The following is a 21,138-nucleotide window of genomic DNA, read 5'->3' on the forward strand; positions in this document are numbered from 1 at the left end:
GGTTCTTGAGACAGACTTCATATCACCTTGCCTCAACTATTGAATGAACCCTCGTGGAAATTTCCTTTACATTAAAGATTTACTTTTGTGATAAATACATAACTGCATAACCCCTAAATAGTCAGACAAGCCTAATATTTGATTATTTGTGATGCTATGTGTCAGTATCCTGGTGTCAGTATCATGGTCCTGGTGTCAGTATCCTGGTATCAGTATCCTGGTGTCAGTATAGGTGCGTCCACACATACGCGTCGAGTCACCGGACGTTCCATCCACTCCCATTATATGGGGAAAAAACGGAAAGACCGTCCCGATGCGGCAAGTTGACGCGTTGATGCGCGTATCGGGGTTCCGCTATGGTAAACTATCACCCGGAAGTGATAGGCACCAACCAATAGGACAGATACGTCCTGTGTTCTCTCCACTGGGAGGGTTTGTCTCTTATTTTAGTTTTCTTGCAGGGGGAATGCAAAGCAGACGTTCCAGCAGAAACACATATCACATGAACTCGTATTTCAATAAATGTAAACGTCCTTATTTATTTGTGGTGAATGACCTGAATACTTTGCACGGTTTAGTTTACCCCATCTGAATAGCTTATGTGAGCATGAGAAAGAATAGCAGAATAATACATCAAATTACTATCCAAAATACATTATAATGAGCATTAGTGAGGACCAGTTATATGAAGATAAGATATAATATAATATTATGAGCATTAGTGAGGACCAATTGTAGATACGATATCGCTGCATAATATGGATAATATGAATCTTTTATATTGCACGTGCATAATGTTTTCATGTTGAGTAGTGTTATTCCTCTGTCCTCACTTGTACTAGTCAAAGAACTACACGTCCGGAAAAACGTCACTGCCCACCAGCTGCTCAAAGCCCCGGAAGATATCGAGGGAACGGCCATGAAATGGCCGGAAGTGCTGCAAGGGCTTGCAACAACAAGTGTCAACTTGACGCGTGTGTCTGAACACACCTTATCCTGGTGTCAGTATCCTGGTCAGTATCCTGGTCAGTATCCTGGTATCAGTATCCTGGTCAGTATCCTGGTGTCAGTATAGGTACGGGCACACATATGGGACAAGTGGCCGGAAGTTCCATCCACTCCCATTATATGGGGAAAAAAATGAAAGACCGCCCCGATACGACAAAGTTGACGGAGCTGATGCTCGTGCACTAGCATAAAGTCCGACGCATCGGGTTCAGCATTGGTGAACTATGACCCGGCAGTGATATGCACTAACCAATGGGACAGATGCTTCCTGCGTTCACTCCACTGGGCATTTTTTTCACTTTCACAGTTTTCTTTCAGTTATCCAGCCTCCAAATGCAAGGAAGATAACCCAAAACAAAAGGCCAGACACATGCACTCACGTTTCAATAAATGTAAAGATCCGTATTTGTGGCGAATGGCCTGAATAATTTGGACTGTGTACCCCCGGTCCCCATGTCCCCATCTGAATAGCTTATGTGAGCATAATAGAGAATAGCAGAATAATAAATTACTATCCAAAATAAATGAGAAGTTTTTTACACGACAGTGCTTTTTCTTTTCCTTACTCTTTACCTGTAACTCTGTAACCATTAACTGCTGAATTTCCCCCGCAGGATAAATAAAGGTATTTATCATACTTACGGTGTTTTTGCGTCCACATACTGGGGAAACATATTACGCAACTTACATTTACCTGATATGTTTAGTAACACCATGGTGAGCCAATAGTTCAACTTTATCAGCAAGGGAATAGTTGCTATGAGACCCTCATGACTTAATGGTACATCACTGTCTATCCTTCAGATGGGAAAGACATCTACAGTATAAAAATGGACACAGAGCTCATCACTGAATCTGTGAAAGCAGACGTATCAGGTGACTGCATGCTGAGGCAAATCAAGGGAACAAAATGCAGCAAACCAGGTATTACTACTATGCATTTATTAGACTTTCCTCACATAAATGTCATCATTATTTTTACTTACTTTTTTTGCATTTGAAATCCTAATAGCTACTGTGCAAAAGGCCATATTTTTATATCTTCCGGATAGCCAGTATACAGTATGTCACAACTACATCTTCTCTCACATGCATCTTGTTTTAGGTTGAAGGAAAACTACACTTTCAACAGCCTTACGCTCCAGATCGAGGGGTTAAAGGTCACAGAGGATTATTCGCACCCTGTGTTTGCCGCCTTCTTTTTTTGCTACCTGTTTATTATGTTTACCAACGTGGGGATTGTAGTTCTGATTGGCCTTGAGAGGAGCCTTCACCAGCCCATGTACATGCTCTTTTGCAACCTGCCAATCAATGACATCATTGGTAACTCTATTATGTTGCCTCGTTTGCTTAAAGACATGCTGTTGCCTCCGTCTGAGCGCCTCATCAGCTACTATGAGTGTGTGGTGCAGGCGTTCTGTACGCACATGTTCGGTACAACCTCTCACACAATACTAATGATAATGGCTTTCGATAGGTATGTGGCCATCTGCAATCCCTTGCGCTATGCCACCATCATGACTGGTAAAATGGTAATCAAGTTAATTGTGTCTGCGTGGGGTGTAGCCTTTGTTTTGGTGGCCGTTCTTCTTGGCTTAACCATACGGCTGAACAGATGCAGGACAATGATCATGAGCCCTTTCTGTGACAATGCATCTCTGTTCAAGCTCTCTTGCGAGAGCGTGTTTATCAATAATGTCTACGGCGTTTCCTTTACTGTGGTGCTGTACATTGTCTCCATAGGCAGTATTGTTCTCACCTATTCAAAGATCTTTGCTGTGTGCCTGACCAGTAACAACAAGACTTTAAACAGTAAAGCCCTGAAGACATGCAGCACTCACCTGTCTATATACCTCATTATGGTTTTTAGTGGAATGGTTAATATTGCTCTTCATCGCTACCCACAGTACTCAGACTATAGGAAGCTCGCAGGCATTTTGTTTCACATCGTCCCTGGGGGCCTAAACCCCGTCATTTATGGAGTGCAGTCTAAGGAAATTCGCAAATTCTTGTCAAATGTATTTCAATCCAAAAAGGTTTTGCCTTCAACTTAAGATGCTAATTGTACAGCTTTTTGTAATTAATTGTGATGAATCACAAAACTATATTATACTATATTGAACTGGAATGCCCACGTTTTTATTGGCCTGTGTATTTAACTTGTAAATAACTCTATAGATGGGTATAGAATATAATCCAAGGTCATATGCACTGCCTTGCCATAGCTTGCAGTTGTAAGACTTTTCAGTCTTCATTCATTCTTGGTATATTTTTAACCTGTGCATTGTTTATGGTATTTTGTATTGTACATTTAAATACAATTAAATCAATTATGTTTATAAACAGATTTGCAAAACTATTGGTACACTAGTGTTGAATGTATTTTACTGTAGTACCAACCTGCTTAACTTGTACATCATGATGATCATACTAAGTGTAATGGATCTTTGTGTATGTCAACAATTTAACAACACAATGCCAAAGAAATCAAATGAGATAACAAAGTAAAACACTTCAAGTATTAGGGCTGTATTTGAGACCAGTCTCGATCTCAAGTCCGTTTCAAGACTCTTTTTTCTAGTTTCTCTACTGCAGCTTTAAGAGATTTACCATCAATATAAGGGTGCTGTTTTGTTTTTGGTTTATTCTCAGATTTATTCTTGAATGAATTACTTACACTGCTTGAGTAAGTTTAGCATAAAGGCTTTACTTACACTAGCCTACTAAGTCATTAAAGATTTCAATTAGATATTTTGTTATAATCTTCTATCTATAAATTCACAAAACCTCTGACCATTTGACCGATGACATTGGAAATGGTAACCCCTCTGAACGTTTATTTCTGTTTATTAAAGAGCTGGGAAGACTCCTGAACAAACACTATTACATCGGTTAATCACGCAAATGGCAATGTCAGAGGCTGCCACTTATACAGCATGGACAATTCACAACAAAAGACATGGCAGGATTTAAAGGAATGCAGTGTTAGGGCGCGCTCCCACCAAGAGTTGGCTGGCCGCTGTTTGCAGAATCTGCCAATGCATTGTCAATGCAAATGCGTTGATTCACGTAAGAGCAGATTTTTCCGCTAGTCGCGCAGACCTTGCGTTTATCTGCTCTCCGCGACTAAGCATAAAAGTGCTGGAGGCAGGAGCCGATTTTCTCCCTCTGTCCAATCGGGTGAGTCGAAGGCGGACTGTCTCAAGACTCAGGAAGCAACATGGTGCTCAAGGCAGCAGGCAGTGGGTCCTGAAAGTGAGTGACAGGCGCCACACTCCCGTTTTTTAGAATCCGCTGGCTGCAAAAAACTGTGGCCGCGCACAACCTGCGTTTAACAGCGGCCAGCCAACTCTTGGTGGGAGCGCGCCCTTACAACTAGTTTGATACTATTTCTTCTTGAATGAATTATGTTGATGAGGAAATACTGCTGGAAAGAACACATCGACCAGGTAACAAAGAAAGTTTCAAAATCAGTGAGGATTATCAGGAAAACCAGTCCATTTCTAAATGGAGCCTGTTTAATAACCCTTACTACAGCCTAGTTGTATATACCTACCTAACCTACTGTAATATTGTGAGAGCTAGCACCTATCCTTCTTCCCTCCATAAATTATATGCTACAAAAAAGGTTTGTCAGGATAGCTACAAATTCTAGTCCCCGGGATCCGTCCTCACCTTTTGATCACTCAATTTAGGCTACTACGTAACTATCTTTAATATAAATATACTCCAAACATGTATATTCACCTACAAAACAAAATACCAGTATATCCACCTCCCATATCATTTCAAACAGTAGCCTACTTCCAGACAAATTCCAGCATTCATTCCTACCCAACCAGGCAAGCGAATCAATTACATGTCACACTAAGTACCACCAACAGGGGGCAGTTCGCCATTAAATATAGAGGTGTTTTGCTGTGGAATATTTGAATTGTTGTTCTGTTGTTTTCATGTTTATTTTCATGTATGTTTTCATACTCTGCACCAGACGCAGAAATTACGTAGGTACGGGGGGAGATTTGTCTCCCCTAGCTTCAGATTGGACCCCCCCAAGTCATTTAGAATAATAAAAATAGTTGAAATAGTTAAAAAATACTTATTTAATAGAATCTGAACCCACTTATTAATAATGAAGAATTAACATAACATAGTGTCAAATTAGCTAGATTAGAGGAAAATGAAAAATTTTGGCGCGCGCTTCACGTGCGGGGGATCCCCTCTAGCCTCAACCCAGATTTGTGCCGCTGCTCTGCACCCCAGTTTTAGTAAGTTGGTTGGTTGGGAGGGGATCCGATTTGATAAGCTTGGCTCGATTGACCGACTTAAAAAAACAGACCTTTGCCTTATTCAAAAAATGATTTGTGGACCCTCATAGATTTGTAGTTGAGTACCCCTGCCCTAGATGATAGGCACCCATAATATTGCATGGACCTTCTAAAATGTCTTATCTTTATTATTTTCACATGGCTATATAGCAGTATCATGCCTTTGCTTTGTCCTAATGATTTTTACCAGGTGCTCGAAGAGCGCCGGGTCTATAGACAGGCTGGAACACTTGACACCTATCCGACACCTATTTGTCATTGGCTGTCCTGGCTTTGTGTCTGTCCTTTAAGCCAATGGGGAGACGGGCCGTACTCCCACGCTATGGGATCATACGCCCCCTCCCCTGTCTAGCACAAGCAACACAAATGAGCTGACCTACAAGCCCACACCGCTTCCATCAGCGACGCGTTGTGGTCTTGCAGATCGTCTGAACAGCTCCGCTCGTCTACCCCTCTCCGTAGTTCCTCACACACACACACACGCAGTCACGCACACACTAATCTCTCAAGAACAGCTTCTGCACTGCGTTGGAATCTGTCGGGGAGGTTCGTCATAACGAGTGCGCATTCAGATCAGGAAGTAGGCCGCGCTTTACCCAATCACATGTAGTGGGCGGGATTCACATGTCCGTCGATCTTTCCCCCTCGAAACAAACCGAAACTAATTTAACAATAGCGTCCGCGGAGCAGACAAAACCACGGAAATATATTCACATTTTTACTTACTCTGTCATCATAGAAACAAGTGGGCTTATAACCAAAACGATCCATGTTCTCTGGGAGAAGTGGTGTTAGTGTTCCGTGTAGAAATATTGTTAGTGGGAATGAAAACATAGTCGCACCAACCGGAAGTGATGCGCTGAAGGCGCATCACAAACACCGGTTTCCTTGTGCTCTGGTGTTACGTTATCGTCCGCCCAGAGCCAACAGACATAGAACAAACAGCAGAGGGCGCTGTTTTTCATTTTCAGTTGGCGATGGGTTCCCAGATTGCGCACACACCAGCTCAGTTGAAAACAGCTTATCTACAAGCTCACAACGGTTGCATGCATCCCATCCGCAATTATAGCCTATATGTTTGTTGTTGTTTTCCTTCTGAAGGCAACGTTGCATTCAACTGTCTGTGCTGATGCGTTAGCTACATGCTAACAACACAACACAGTGCCATTCCTTCTGCCTCTAAGGGACAGATCGAGGGGCTGAGAGTCATACAGTCATTTAGTCATAAAAAGTAGGCCAGTTTGATCGCGCAGCATCTACTAATCATCTGTGATTTACAACAGCCGTTCTACACGCTCATCACAATAGACACTTGTCAACTCTCAATAAGCTCAGTGTTAATTTAACTCTGAAGTGCCCTTCTCTACATGCCTGTCTAAGACAAGTCCCTTATTAGAGCAGGGGTCTTCAACAGGGGGTCCGGGACCCCTAGGGGGTCCTCAGAGTACAGAGTTTTACAATAACCACTAGCATCCTATTTCTGTGGAGAACTTTAGCCAAAAATAGCAGATCCACAAACACAACTGAGCTTGTAGATATGGCTATTTTTGCCAGCGCAGACCAAGTTGGAACAAAAAAAGTTTAATCTGCAAGCACAATTTCATACAATATAGAGGGGGTCCCTGCTTCATCTCTCTCTCAGCTAGGGGGTCCTTGGCCTGAACACGTTGAAGACCCCTGTATTAGAGTATTCCTAAAACTGTATATCTGTAGGCTAATTTTATTTATTTATTATTGTCCATTTCATTTTCTTGCTTAATATTTTATTTTCTCCATTAGATCATTTACTGTGTATGTAGAACAATCTGTGGTACAAGTTCCAACAACATTTTGCTGCTTGCATCTTTATAAGTCAGTAACAACAAAAACTTCTTCAATCTTGCATTCAGCACAATTCTAATATTGTAATTCACTGCAGAAGGATTTATGTTTTGTACCACAATAGGTAGGCTATAGTCCTATACATTTTTGCTTGCATGACAGTGATTAGGCTAGCACTTTATTAATAAAATTAATTGTCTCATTGAGGTCTGCCATTTTTCTTCGTACAGCCCCAGAATTCGCAAGTAGCAAGTAAAAAATACACGTTAAATTGAACCGTTAAAAAAATGTTGCTTATCCTTTCATAATGGATGATTTACTCTTCGGGCAAGTGGGCAAGACCTGTGGGCAAGTACAACATGACCTGTACTTGTGCCTCAGAGACCCACACACACACACACACACACACACACACACACACACACACACACACACACACACACACACACACACACACACACACACACACACACACACACACACACACACACACACACACACACACACACACAGCACCTGGTAGAATATGACTTCAAGTCATTTCTTTCTTGTTTTTGTTTTTGTCTCTTCTGCCCAGTCTCTACTTTTCTTTTTCTTTATGTTTATAGATCACAGACGTTTTTGTCTGTTTTGTTTTTTTTCTGTTCGTTTTTTCTGTTTTGTTTTTAATATTAAATAAATCAAATTATACGTAATGTTAACGGTGAGGTACTCGCATAAGCCCCCGTAGGGTTTCTTACCTCACCGGCACAACAACTAATAATAATAATAATAATAATAATAAACTTTATTTGTATAGCACCTTTCATGACATGAAATGCAGCTCAAAGTGCTTTACATCAGCATACAGCAAGAATACAATTACAGTTAGAACCAATTTAACAATAAAGCAAACAAAAATAAAATAAAAGCAAAGGCAAAAGCAAAGGCATAGAACAACATTAAAATAGGGAATACAGTGAGGAATTAAAAATCAACCAAAGAATCAGCTAAAAGCAAGAGTGAAGTAATAGGTCTTGAGCTGTGCTTTAAAGCTATCGACAGAGGCTGCCTGTCTTAAGTGTAATGGGAGTTTATTCCACACTGTCGGTCCGTAAAAGCAGAATGCTGCTTCACCGTATTTTTTATATGTCATTGTAGGCACCTCGAGCAGGTCAGCACTTGAAGACCTGAGGGCCCGGTTTGGAACATATCTCTCTAGGCAGTCAGAGAGGTAGGAGGGTGCCAGACCATTTAGAGCTTTACTGTCAACTTTCCCTTGGAAAGAACTATCATGTTATCCATATGTATATATAAACTGTTGTGCAAATCAAATAAATCAAATGTTTTGTGTCTATGTTTTTAACCGGTATGTTTATGTTATCCCTTTTAAAATACGAAACAGCCCAGAAACACCATGCAGTCAGCCATTCAAGAGAAATGGAGTGTGGAGAAAGTCTATGTAATAACATATGTTTCATATAGATTGTTTCATGTCTTCATATTTCCATTGTTGCTGTGTATCATTGTTTTCTCCCTTAAGACAGCCCAGAAACCCCAGTAATCAGGTCCAGTATTAAAGTCAGCACCTCCAGTCACAGAACCGTGGTAAATGCTTGCATCCATGCAGGTGTAACAGGGGGGTAAAATGCTGGTAGCCAACCACGCCAATATTTCGAACTATCTACAATAGACTTACTTCAACTAAGAACCATATGATTACACACAGTTTGTTGTACTGTTAAATAATAAAGGCAGAAATGTGTATTAGTAACAAAAGTAACCAAATAACATCAACTTTATCAGTTTTCTTTATCAGATTGTTGACTTTATTCAGTCTAATATCATCATCATCATCATCATTAGAAAAAGAGAATGCATCCAGTGGGATAAAAGTACAAATTACTACTGTGGGTCAACAATACAATATACTGTGCACACATATGGACCAGTGCTGGGGGCAGGCTAACCTGCCCAGGGCAGCGGCACCCCAATAAGCCACAGCACACAAAAACACAAAAGAAAACTAGAAAAAGTACTCCTCGGAGCACAGGTCTCCGCCAGGTCAGGTAGGTTATTGTGGGCCAGCAAAGTTGGGAATTCGGCAATCAGGATGGAATATAAAAAATCGGACGGAACCATCTTGATCACTTGAGATAATGTGTACCGATTTGCATGATGTTTGGACAAAATGTGTAGGAGTAATATAAAAAAGAAAGGTGTTGCAAAAATCGGCCTCCTATGGTGGTACTATAATAGGGCAATGTTAAAAGGGTGGCATTTGTTCCTCAACATAGTGCGAATGTGCGTGCAAAGATTCACCGCAATCGTACGCTGCGTTCATGATTTGCGGCATTTTGTTCAAAAAAGGCCCCTCCTGCAAACTTTAGATGTTAATTTTAGCCAATCAGGATAGAATATGAAAAATCAAACAGATCCGTCTTGATCACATGACTATAGAGATCAAGTGTACCGATTTGCGTGAAATTTTGATAAAATCTGAAGGCTTATCCAAAAATGTGTTTTACAGAAGTCGGCCTCCTGGTGGCGCTATAAAAGGCAAATGTGAAAAATGCAGGGCAAAGGTTTTCCTTGGCCTCTAGAGAGTGTGCATACAAAGTTTTACACAGATCGGTGCAGTTATAGGTAAAAGCACCAATCGGCAAGTTATAGCGCCACCATGAGGCCGATTTAAAAACATTCAAGTGGCATTTCTTCTTCGGTCTAGTGGGAATGTGCGTGCAAAGACTAAAGAGATACAGTGTACCGATTTGCGTGATGTTTGGACAAAATCTGTGTGTTTTGCACAAATCGGCCTCCTGGTGGCGCTATAACAGGCCCATGTGAATAATTTGGGGCAGAGGTTCTGCTCTGGCATCCAGGGAGTGTGTGTGCACAGTTTTGCTGCGAGCAAGCCAACGGTGCAGGAGATTAGCTGTACACACGGACACACGGACGGACGGACAGGGGGTAAATCATACTCTCTCGCCATGCCTTTCGGCCTGGCGGAGACAATAATTAGCAAAACAAAAGAAAAAGGGGGTTTACCCCTGCCACTGGAGCAGGATCGATCGTCACCTGTTCCCAACCTGGATCCCCAGCACAGTCTTAGACAGAGACGATAATTCATTAGTAAGGCTAGGCACAGTGCAATATCTTAAAAGTTCATCTGCCACCAGCAATAGGCCTATGGTAGATAAACACATTTTATTTATTTTTATTTATTTATCCTACGATTTTGTAACCAATTTTTTCCACCCAGTGCCAATTACCTATGTAATACTGGGTGCTACTCTCCCTCTGCCAGCCTAGGTAGAGCCCAGAACTGAGCTCATGCCTCCTTCAATGCATGAGGAGCTAGCAAGCCGAGAAACACATTTTAAACTAGAAAAAGTGCTCCTCGGAGCACAGGTCTCCGCCAGGTCAGGTAAGTTATTGTGGAATATGAAATATCGGACAGATGCGTCTTGATCACATGACTATAGAGATACAGTGTACCGATGTGCGTGATGTTTGGATAAAATCTGAAGGATTAATATCCAAAAATGTATTTGACATAAGTCGGCCTCCTGGTGGCGCTGTAAAAAGCAGATGTGAAAAATGCAGTGCAGATGTTTTTCCTTGGCCTCTAGGGAGTAGGCGTGCAAAGTGTCACGCAGATCTGTGCAGTTATAGTTAAAAATGCAAATCGGCCTGTTATAGCGCCACCATGAGGCTGATGTGAAAAGTTTTAAGTGCCATTTCTTCCTCGGCCTAGTGGGAATGTGCGTGTGCAATTTTATGGCAATGGCAAGCTGCGTTCATGATTTGAGGCAGTTTGTTCAAAACGGACCAATCCTGCAAACTTTGGATGGTAACCTTAGCCAATGAGGATGGAATATGGGAAATCGGACAGATCAGGGTTGATCACATGACTATAGAGATACTGTGTACCGATTTGCATGAGGTTTGGTTAAAAACTGTAGGAGTAATGGGGAAAAATGGGTTTTGCACAAATCGGCCTCCTGGTGGCGCTATGACAGGCCTATGTGAAAAATTTGAGGCAGAGGTTCTGAATTGGCATCCAGGGAGTGTGTGTGCACAGTTTCGCAGCGACCGGGCCAACAGTGCCTGAGATTTGGTGCTAACACACAGACAGGACACACGGACGGACGGACACACGGACGGACACACGGACGGACGGACGGACAGGGGCGAAAACATACTCTCTCGCCATGCCTTTCGGCCTGGCGGAGACAACCAGCTTGGCTATCAGCCCACGGTGATCCCCAAACAAATAGCAGTACAGACAATCACAGGAGTTAAACATACAATCAATACTGAGCGCACAAGCGTGCATCAGCGGTGGGAGTATAGTAGGCCTCTACAATAGGTCTGACTCCCCACCGCGTTGCAGACGGGTGAAAGCCAAGATGCGGTTACTAAACCGGAACCCTACAGAGCAGCAGCATTGTCTGTCCCCTTTCATCAACCCCTGGAAACACAAGCACAATCATCCTATAATTCTACAAAGCTCTGTGCTCTGTCTGTCTGTCTGTGCGTGTGTCTGTCTGTGCGTGCGTCCCCAAAATTTCTTCTGCCCGGTTCTCCTCAGTGGCTGGAGCAATTGTTCTGCATTTGCACACAGCAATTGACCATTGACCACGGAACACCGAAGCCCGTTTTTCGCTTTCCCCAAATGTCAGCTGTTTATTAGCGTTTTTGTGTTCGCTGGCTCCCGGGTTGCCAAATCATGTCCGTGATCGTGTGTATTGCCATATCCGTGAAACAAGCGGACCGTCCGTGAAAAAAGCAGACCATGATGCACTTTGGGTGCTCATATCCCCTGACGGGTATGGTCTAGTTTTAATAATTCTGTGATGTTTGGACAAATTCTGTACAACAAAGCCCAAGTTTAAGTTCACTGTAGTGTCACAAGACACCAAATGAACTTTATGCTGCTGAGAGGGAGGATAACCAACATACCTGTTCTACGTTCACAAGTTCACACACACAAGTAGAATTGGTTAACCCAAAGGAGGAAGGGCGCTCTCTGAATTGACGGAGCAGTAGCACACAGGGGCTAAAATGAGACAAACCGTCAAGTTCATGACCATAAAACATACTATAATGCAGCAGGCAATTGCTCAAATGGCAAGATGGAGAGACATACCTTTGCTGATGCGTAAATAAACAAAACTTCAGCCCAACAGGCAAGATATGTTCAAGGAAACAACAGGTGAGGACATCCACACGCTGAAAGCGTGGCGACATGCACGCACAAACGGGAGGAGGCGCATAACGCGGGCACCCGGGCAGAAGGTGCACCGCCTTAATACTGCATGTAACAATCAACCCACTGATGAGTGGGAGGAGGGTGGGCCGTGGGCAGAGTGGGAGATAACACCCATCCTGGTACACAGGCAATGTCACAGCTATATCATACTCTTTATATGCATTGACTTAAAGAAATCTGCCCCCCAATGCCCTAAATGTGCTAAGCATGCACATTGCCAGTAGCCTGGTAAACCACGCCAGTAGCCTGGTAAACCATCCCATCCCATGTGTCTTCTGTAGACCAGACACAGGAAAATGTGAATTCACGCGACCGGGCTACACTGCCAGGGGCCAAGGGTTTGCCTAGGGCTCCCAAAACAGTAAGACAGTCTGTTACGAAACCCTTTAGGGTCTAGGTTTGGGTTTGTAACACAATGATGGTAAACGGGTTGTTGGGCATAGGTAGTGCAAATAATGGAGGCCACACAAGGGTTTGAGCAAAAGGTGCTGTGTGCTTTTACTCTTCAAGCAGTGTTATTTACAATATGTACATTTCAATATGCGCAGGGCATAAGGTTTAACCAAAACAAAAGTAAGCCACTACCAGGGGACTCGGGTGTTGCCAAAATAACAAACAAAACAGCTAAGGAACAAAAGACAGCTTAACTACCTAACTAAATTGTAACTAGTACAAAACAAAAGACTGCCTACCTAACTACACTAACAATGACCAGTGTCAAAATACATAGGTGGCAAACACCCCTTACCTAGTGTGCTTAACAATGTTCTTCCTACGTGATGGCTATGTACAGAGGCCTCTGTCTTTCCTGTCCCGACTCCCAAGGCAGCGGCATACACAAAGCAGGTTTAACTGTAGAACACTTTCTGTGCTGCTAAGGTTTAATCTGAGTTCCCAGAAGTTTTCGCCAGCTCTGGCGAGGAACTTCTGGGCCAGAGCCCTGGTATTTGTGGGCGGGATGTAGCTTACGCTCAGAATCTGAGCGGACACGCCTCTTACCGGTCTGAGAGCTGTGCAACTCGTCTAAAAAGTCTGACGAGAGGCAAACAGCAGTACACAACAATGGCGGCCGCAATTTCTCAAGTGGAAATTGCTTCCCGTCGATCCTATTTTGATGCAACACCCACTGCATGTGGATCCCGCCCCCTTTTCTTCATTGGCTGTTGATTTGAATCACAACGCAGTGGCCGCGCCCCTGCTGTCCAAGCTCCGACGCAATAGACCATATTCACACGGCGGCCATGTTGCTATTAAGTCAATGAAGTGCCACCCCGTTTCCACGGCAACGGGGTGGCACTTTCAATGTTAAATTCAAATATGGCCGCCGTGTGAATATGGTCTATGCCTCCCAGACTAGCTAAGGTTAGCTCTGGGAAGATAGATGCATTCAGGTGAAATGTTGGTGAGAGAGTGAGCTGAGGTGGAACCAGAGAGAGTGAGCTTCTTCTTCTTCTTTGGTTTTATGGTGGGTCGCAACCGTTTGCTTTTAGGTGCATACCGCCACCTACTGTACCGGAGTATGTAGTCTGACTCCCTACACTTCTCTATTCCATTCACTGTTATTCTAATTTAGTGTGGCTATCTTTTTAGTGATAGCACTGCACCCTGCCTACACCCTGTGAAACACCCCTATCTCCTTCAAAAATTCCACTACTGCTTTTTGTGTGTCCTTTACCCCGTCTCCTTTTGTTCCTAGTATACCTAATAGGCTCCACTGTCTTCCTGCCTCAACTACGCTATTCATTAATGTATTCCTCTCTTCCCTGTATTTCCTAGCCTGGTAAACCCCCTCCCTCCGGAAATCTAATTTGCATTTGATTTCAGGGAGGTCTGGGATTGCGAAGGGAGTAGAGATGGCCGAACACTGCGTGTCCGAACCAATCAGCGGCTGCTAGGGGCGGGATCATCCAATCACCTGCCTAGTAGCTTGAAAAAAATAAAAACTGTCTGTCATCGATTCTGCGCCCGGAGTCTCAGATGCAAGTACGCTGTGAAACAAAATGTGTGTCGCAAGCTTTCTTCCATTTGACGGTGTCAGGTTATGTATTTCCTACATTGCATTAAAATATGTTCTGCGTTTTCTGTCTCATAGAGACACACGGCCGGAAGCGGAAGGCCTACAAATCCACGCCCACTTTTGACACTCGGGGTCCGTTAGAACGATGAACTGCAGCTCTCAATGCAATCTCTATGAGAGGCATTGTAAAATACCGTCATTTCACTGGTTAACTACTGAGGCTGTAGCGATTTTTTTTGTGTTCTAATAATCTGTCCCATTTGTTTAATTTGTCCTTTTTAATGTCCCATATCTTTCATCTCGATATACTACCCACAATATACTATAATATACTCCATCAGTATGTCAAAATCGCTAGCATCGGAGATCTAGAGTTTAAGCGATCGCATGGTATATACGTCACGGACGCATCCCTTGAGGTTTTCAATACCCAGAAAACTGGCGAAAGTGGCCGTTTTCAATAGGTTTTGGTCATTATCTCTGGAACAGAAGGTCCAATCTGCTCAGTTCAAAGCTTGTTGGATGCGTGACTTTGAGGACATTAAGCACACAATGACACATTTTCGTTTTTTTGTTTTTTTTTTAGGGGAGGCGAGATCTTAGTTGGGCAGGCGACCGCCTCTCCTGCCTCTACAGTGGGTACGCCACTGGTCGGCGCTCGGCACTCGTAAAGACAGTAATGTCACTGAAATGCCCGTCTGCTGTCTACCCTCTGCTGTGTTAGCATTATGGGTAACTCGTTAAAGTGGCAAATTAAATGTGAAACACATCAACTATTAAGAAGATATGTTGACAAAGACACTCCATACATTTGGAAACATATTTTTATTTAAATCAATATCGTCTTCAGTTAATGCAGGATAATTTTAAAAGTAGGCTAACTCTCATATCCTCTCATAGGGAATGCATTGGCAGCTGCAGTTCATCGTTCTAACGGACCTCGAGTAGCGGCGCTGTCTCAAAAGTGGGCGTGAATTTTGTAGTCCCCGTGTGTCTCTATGGCACTCTGCAGAGCGTAAGCTGAGGTGGAACCCAGCCTTTTATAGGCAGCAGATGGTGGTGATTGGATGAAGGTGGGGCCAGGTAACAGTTTGATTGACAGCTGATGGGTTGGTGACTTCAGACCTGTAGTGAGTGACAGAGGGGAGAGATAGACAGGACAAAACCACAGTAGCAACCATAGTGGAACGTAACACAGTCAGACAGACCGACAGACCTTTATTTATCCCACAGGGGAGATGTAGCTGTCATGGCAGTACTGGAGTTATGCAACACAAGACTGATACAGAAATATACATATTACAACTAAAAGACATACAACTAAAGTGAGAAAATGATAAAATAAGAGTAAACGTAACACACAGGGAATAGGAATAAAGTATCAACAACCAAGGGAGATTTATGGTCTTGCTTGTCGACTTAATAGGATATTCTCCACCCCCCACGCCCCACCCCCAAAAAAGCCTAGTTACAGTTGCCCTTCAGCGTCAGTATGTATAATTTATGTGTAATTTATGATGTAAGTTAAAGGGCTTCACAACCTTATAAAAGTCTTATTTGACCTCATGTCTGGGGTGGAGGGTGGTTCATGGCCAACAAGGTAAAACTGACAGACATATTGACTCTCTTACACCACACACAAACACATTGGTTCCGATAACAAAATGAGAAAATATGAGAAATGATGTAATCCATATTGTTTAATATGTGTGGTATAGTTTTTGTTAAAAACATAAAAATACAAATCTTTGAGCTGGGAATACTGATAAAGTTTTAAAACCTGCGTTTGATCTCATGACAAATTACTGTAGTCACTTTGTGAAGGACTTACAATAAGGTTTTGGTGAACTGACATGGGTCTCCAGGCAAGAAACATTATGACTTCATGTTTTGAAGCTGTATATTATTTGCTTATTATTATATTTAATCTACTGGATGTTGAGTTATGGTTGCACAGACATTTTGAAACTGCATTTCTTACCATTATGTCTATATTTCACTACATATGTAATTATATGGGAAAGGGAATGTTTTCTGTTTAGTGGAAGCTTTCCTGTCTTTTAAGCAATGATGGCTTAAGTTTGCCATTTCAATAGTTTGTGCTGAAGTAAGGTCACTAAGTACACATGTAATCCAACTTGTGATGAAAACATTCTCAAACCATTTAAAAATATTTCACAAATAATATAACTTATTGAGTCCAGCATGCTACTGTACAGTATTATAGCCTTACATCAATGTTGCTCGCCATCTGCATGATTCACTGTGGTTCTATACACAGTTACTTATCCTGAGATTTTTGGAAGGGTGAAGGTGAAGACCCACAGCAGCTTTCGCTTATGTCGCGAGTGCCTTGATTTGCACTGGTTCATAATATTTAAACACGTACTGTATGCACTTATCATACAGTAAGATGAGATCTTATGACACAGGCTTATTTTCATGAGATCTGATCAGTGATTAATATATCAAATATGATTGAGCAATGTGTATGTAGTTTAAAAATGTAACATTTTAACTGTGTTGGAGCAGTGCAGTAGGATCAGGAATTAATTAAGAGCTATTTTCCACCTGTGAAAGGTTAGCGATACATTATCATAGTGTTTTCCATCAGGTAAGTTTTTTAAGGGTTAGTGTTTATACATTTTCATTTTCTCCTAATTTAGCCATTGCCAATTGCCCCCATGTGTACTGTGGGAGGAAGTATAGATATCACATGCCTTCTCTGATACACATGCATACTTTACACACAGTGAGGAGTTTCACCAGGACAGTGTACTGTGGGCACGGAGGTTCACGCTATCTTCCCCAGACCCCCCAGTAGGATTCTTGAAGCGCCTGGCCAAGTGTATTAGACCACTGCTGTGGTGGGAGAATGTGTGATTCCTTAACTGCTGAGTGGGCTTAAAAAGTATTTCCTCAGACTCCTCAGAGGTTAGTATAGTATTGATATTTCTCTGCTTATGAATAGCATTATTTTACAGTACTGTACTCTTTTTATGCAATAGAGAATGTACAAATGTAATCAAATGGACCCAGAACACTTTGACAGTGTAGTCATCATCTCTATTTCCTGTTGTATACAGTATATTGAATACTATATTCTCTATCTCTACCATCCCCCCCGTTTTATGAGGTCAATATGGAGAAAACAAATGACAGTGTGGACCTGCTCTACCTGGAAGGACTGAAGGTCACCCATAGCTCCTCTTTTCCTGCCTTCATCTTCCTCCTCGTCATCTACATCTTCATCGTGGTGTCCAACATCAGCCTTCTCGTTGTGATCTTTAAAGAGAGGAGCCTCCACCAGCCCATGTACCTGCTCTTCTGCACGATGATACTTAATGATGTTTTGGGGGCCACAGCCATTATACCGCGCATGCTTAGTGACATTTTCATACCAATTCGATACATCAGTTACATAGAGTGTGTAGCTCAAGCGTTTTGCTTTCATTTTTACGGAGGCACAGCTCATGCTATACTCATGGCTATGGCCTTTGACAGGTATGTGGCCATCTGCAAACCCCTGCACTACTCTACCATTATGACCAACAAGATGGTGGTCAACCTGACGGTTTGTGTCTGGGGAGTGATATTGGTCTTGGTGGCGATCCTCCTAGGACTCTCAATCCGTCTGTCACGCTGCAGGCATGTAATATTACACCCATTCTGCGACAACGCTTCCTTGTTCAAGCTTTCGTGCCAGAGTGTCCTCATCAATCAAATCTATGGGCTCGGCTACACCATAGTCCTGATAGGCTCTTCCATCGGGAGCATAACACTCACCTACCTTAAGATCGCCATTGTGTGTGTGAGCAGTAAGAACAGGGTGCTAACAGTCGTGCCCTACAGACCTGTACCACTCACCTAGCTGTGAATGTCATACTGCTTGTGTCGGGCTTTACCTTCATCTTTCTTCACCGCTTTCCTCAGTGGGCAGACCATAGAAAAGTGGCAGCTATTATGGTTGTGGTTGTCCCTCCTGCTCTCAATAGTATCATCTATGGGCTGCAGATCAAAGCCATCAGACAGAAGATAATTGGCATATTTTATGGTAATAAAGTTGGTTTGTTGGACTTGCCATGAGGACATGCAATGTTGCACCCCCCTCTGCCACCTGGGTGGCAGAGGGGGTTATGATAAGATAGATTGTGAGCAGATGACAGAGCCAAGAGAGTGTACAGGGAGAGAAGGAGGGGGCCAAATAAAGATCCCTGGGGGACCCCTGTTAGGAGGGTGCAGGGGGATGAAAGAAAACCTTTCCAAGAAATCTGGTAGGTCCAGTCAGTCAGGTTGGAGGAGAACCACTTTAGTGCCGTCCCTGAGATGCCTAGGTCAGCAAGGGTGTCCAGGAGCAGCTGGTGATTCACTGTGTCAAATGCTGCTGATAGGTCTAATAGAATCAGTGATGCAGAGTGGGAGCTGGGAGGCAGCCTGGGTAGCATGTAGTGCTTCTGATATCTGCACGTCGCACATCGCTGCTTGTCTGGCTGACATCTCACAGGGGATGTCTTCTCAACACCTCAAGCTGAACGCAGACAAGACTGAGCTTCTCTTCTTCCCAGTTAATTCCTGCCCCATGCAGGATCTAACTATTTCCATAGACCACATCCTGGTGACTTCTGTTCCAACGGCCAAGAACCTCTTGTTCTGGACAGCTCTCATTCAAGGCACACATTGCAGCGGTCACTCGATCCTGTAGATTTACACTCTATAATATCCGAAGGATCAGACCCCAGGAGTCAGCACAGCTCCTTATCCAGACCTCAGTGATGTCAAAACTCGCTCCTTACTGGCCTCCCGGCATGTGCACTTAAGCCCCTCCAAATGATCCAGAATGCCGCAGTACGCTTAGTCTTCAACCCGACAAAATGTTCTTATGTCTCCCCCTTTCTCTGCTCCCTCCATTGGCTCCCGCAGTTACTGCCCGCACAGAGTAAAAAACACTGATGTTGGCCTACAAAGCAACCAAAGGTATGGTACCCCTATATCTTCAAAGCCTGATCCAACACTACAACCCCTCCTGCTCACTCAGATCAGCTAACGCAGGGAACCTTCCCTAAAACATCTGGGACAACGCTCCACACATACCAGACTCTTCTCCCTCCTGGCTCCCAATCTGTGGAACGAACCCCCAATTGCAGTTAGAACTGCAGACTTGACGACCTTGCAGGCTTATGCAAAGGTTAAAATGAAATTTAGATAGCATGTTATTAGACAGACGGCAGGTTCATTTGTTGACCTAGAAAGCATCCTATTGTTTGTATAGTTTCAATGTACAGATTATACATTTTTTGATATTATACTGTTTATACAAATGGTTGGTTTACCTATGATCCTAGATTACTATCTCTATGGACTTGCTTGTGTTTACCTTGCTTACTGTAAATCGCTCTGGATTAAGAGTGTCTGCTAAATGCAGTAAATTGTAAATCGTAGCACAACAAGTATTTGAATTGCCTGCTGATTTGTATTGTTGAATTTGATTGATATGATGTATTTCGTTTATTGGTAATATAAAAGCCCAAATAATGCCAGATTCCTGTGTTGTGTCTGGATACATTGAGGAAACTGCAGAAAGGAGTTGTAGCCTACTGTATGTGCTATCATCAATTTCCATCAAAAATGGCGCCATGGTGGAAATGCACACTGTAAGATTGCTACTCAGAGGGATCTGAATAATGGGGTCTATTGTTCATATTCATTTTACAGTCTTTACAGTATTTTATGCCAGAACTGTTTTTAAGTCTTTAGCTGCAAGTCAACATCAATTCTCAATTTTCATGACCTACGCTTGACAATATTTGTAGTAATCTAGAGTTTTGGATTAAGTTGGAGTAAAATAGTGGCAGTCTTAATTTAGCGCCATGCACCACATCATGTCACTCGAAAAAAGAAAAACAAACTTAGTGAGAGCTGTCTTATTACAATCTTTTTCTCGAGTTGACTTTTCCCAACTAAATGTTCATAATTATTTTAAGTCTTAATCTCGCCTCAATGGTTTGTGATGAATGACACTGTAAACAGCCAATAGGTATTCAGTGTATACCACTGACAATTTCAACTCAAAACACCTTCCAGTGTCCATAGAGAGAAAAATGTTGTGAATGAGGGGTTGTCCATGTGGCAATGAAATGAGAGTAAAGGTGATGCACTTTAAAAAGAGCCTAAAAACTATGAAGGGTTATATCATCCTGTTGGCGTGTGGTGTGTGCGACAACCCGGTCATTTACGACCCGACACGGAATGTGGAGAAAGTGAAAAACGGGCTTCATGCGCTAATGGTCAATTTATATAGCGCTTTTATCCAAAGCGCTTTACATAACATTCACCCATTCATACACCAATGGCGGAGGAAACCAGGCAAGGCACCAATCTGCTCATCGGGCAATTAGGGGTTTAGTGTCTTGTTCAAGGACACTGCGATACTAACTCAGGGGGAGCCCGGGATCGAACTGGGAACCTCGCGGTTGTCATTCGGCCACTCTACCGGCCACTCTGAGCCACTGCCACCCCAATGGTAATGTGCAAGTTCAGATCAGTTGCTCAACCCATTGAGGGAGAAAAATTAGGATTAGACAGACTGACTGATGAACAAAGGTTTCCTTAATATATAATATGATTGTTTGGAGACTTTAGTTATCCAAATATCCTGTAGTGTAAGGGTAGCTCACCCTACTTTGGGGCAGGTAGACTGACATGAGGCACGC

The 21,138-nt window shown here is 42.9% G+C and overlaps 1 pseudogene across 1 annotated transcript; it reads left to right on the top strand.

Annotated features, from left to right (window-relative positions):
* Positions 1-1,838: 1,838 nt before the first annotated feature.
* LOC308090683 (olfactory receptor 1500-like) lies at positions 1,839-18,514 on the top strand (annotated as a pseudogene). The gene is made up of 3 exons: positions 1,839-1,900; positions 2,114-2,485; positions 17,933-18,514. The product of its transcript is annotated as an olfactory receptor 1500-like (transcript).
* The last annotated feature ends 2,624 nt before the right edge of the window (positions 18,515-21,138 follow it).

Source organism: Gymnoscopelus braueri, assembly GCF_963280865.1.
Source record: "Gymnoscopelus braueri genome assembly, chromosome: 8".
Taxonomy (NCBI): domain Eukaryota; kingdom Metazoa; phylum Chordata; class Actinopteri; order Myctophiformes; family Myctophidae; genus Gymnoscopelus; species Gymnoscopelus braueri.